This window comes from Myotis davidii, unplaced genomic scaffold, assembly GCF_000327345.1.
Source record: "Myotis davidii unplaced genomic scaffold, ASM32734v1 scaffold370, whole genome shotgun sequence".
Taxonomy (NCBI): Eukaryota; Metazoa; Chordata; class Mammalia; order Chiroptera; family Vespertilionidae; genus Myotis; species Myotis davidii.
Window position 1 is genome coordinate 7,394,222 of NW_006288615.1, and position 1,953 is coordinate 7,396,174.

General features: G+C 54.6%; 1 protein-coding gene across 11 annotated transcripts in view; it reads right to left on the reverse strand.

Annotated features, from left to right (window-relative positions):
• The window catches only part of HDAC4 (histone deacetylase 4), a 201,353-nt gene that overhangs the window by 146,375 nt on the left and 53,025 nt on the right, over window positions 1-1,953 (reverse strand). The window contains exon 1 of one of the 11 annotated variants that reach the window (XM_015561925.1): window positions 1,004-1,173. The exons of the other annotated variants lie outside the window; for them this stretch is intronic. The gene's annotated coding sequence lies outside the window, so the exon portion shown is untranslated. Of the gene's footprint in view, window positions 1-1,003; window positions 1,174-1,953 lie in introns of those variants that run through there. 11 annotated transcript variants of the gene reach the window in all.

The window sequence follows — 1,953 nt, forward strand, 5'->3', positions numbered from 1 at the left end:
ATCACGTGCACACCAGTGAGGAAGAAGGCCCAGACTGGCCCTGGTTGGGTGTGGCTGAAATTGAGGATGGCCACCTGGTCATTCCTGATTCTGTCTTCTTTTGCTTTTGTGTTAGAAATCTTTTATAATAAAAAATGGAAAGCTACCTCATGACAAGGCTGGATTTGAACTCTAGGGTTACTCTGTCCATGTGGTGGCTAGTCTGTTGGTGTTTACTGGCTGTCTGCAGGTTGCTTGCAGTTCTGGAAGGCCACAAGCTACTCAGAGAGACACTTCGGAAAACTTCACCCGCACTAAGTTTCTCTGATCCCCTAGAGCAGCTGCACCTACACACAATTCCGATCTCTGCCAAAGTGCCCTGGAATTCTGCCTTGTTTCCAGGGCAAAGAAAAGAGAGAAGATGACATTGGGAAGGTGAGGGCAATGTCCTCCTAAGGATGTAACCATAGCTGTCATTAGCCAAGTAACTAGGATATCAGCTACAATTTAAACTACAATAATATCATAAAGTTACTTTAAAAATAAAAACTTAACTTGCCTACTTCAAACAAAGCAAACACTCAACTAGTGATGCCACAGGAATCTCTGGGATTCCTCTGGCACGGCTCCTGGGACCACATGGAGGATACACCTTGACCAGGGAAAGGCTCACAGTCTCTGAGGCAACTGCTTGAACAAACTGTGTCACAGGCAACCTCCCCAGGCCTGCCCATCCCACTCTGGAAATGTCCTTCCTATCAGGTCTCTGGGCTATCATGGGGGCAGGGAGCAGTGACACGCCTTTTCAATGAGTCTGTCTTACAAGGGAATCTGTCTTACAAGGAACCTTTTCAAAGAGCCATGTCCTAGGACAATTCTGTGAAAGGTCAGAGGAGACAGCTGCAAACACTCCCGTGACTGAAAGGGTCCCTCGCCCAGGACAGAGTGGAGGAAGCCGGCAGAGAGAGCGAGAGAACGAGAGAGAGAGAGAGAGAGAGAGAGAGAGAGAGAGAGCCATAATTACCACTGCGGCTTGGCGGGAATGGCAGGGATGGCGGGGGCGAAGCAGGCGGAAGCCTGCAGCCTGGACCACCGGGGTGAGCGGCCGGCCCTCTGTGGCTGTCCCTGGCGAGTGTCCCCGCACTGGACGCCAGGCTGCCAGCAAAGCCTCACTCACTGCTGCTTTCTTCACATGTGGTTTGATTGACGCAAATCAAGAGGCAAGCAAGTGATTCATCACTGTCCCAGCACCGCTCCCACAGAAATGGCAGAGCCCAAGCTTGCTGAGTCACCGGAGAACGTTCCCCTCGCTCTGGAGGCGCTGCTGGTCTGAACTTCCACACGCAGACACACGTTTGGACTCCTAAGTGCGGCAGCGCTGGCAGGGCCACAGCATAAAGAAATACCGGACACTAGCCCTGCCAACCAGCAACAGGATAGGGGGACAGGAGGACCGGAGTGAAGAGGCAGTGGCAGTGACCACTAGCCCTGTGCCTGCTCAGCTGGTGCGTGCATACATGCGCTGGGGACGCTGGGCATGAGTGCCCTTATACACCAGCTCCAACCTCAGTCCTTGGTCCTACTTCTAGCACCTCAGTGTCATGCACACCAGGATCCCTGCCTTCCAGGAGCCCATGGGGAGGTGATAAGATGAGGGGCCCCAGAAATCCCCCCACGGTGCCTAGTTCCACCCCAAGGGACAAGGAAGACACAGTCCCCCATTGCCTGCCTCAGTTGGAAAAGCCTCCCAGAGGAGGTGAGCAGGAACTTTCTAGGTGCCTGGGGGGGGGGGGGGGGGGGGCTCCCTCAACCTGGCCTGTGCCCTCTTGCAGTCCGGGACCTCTTGGGGGATCCTTAACGCTGCTGTGGAGCCGCCATTGCGTTCGCCAGCCGTGAGCCCAGCTTCTGGCTGAGCGATGCTCCCCTTGTGAGAGCCCACTGACCATCAGGGGGCAGCTCCTGCATTGGGTGTAC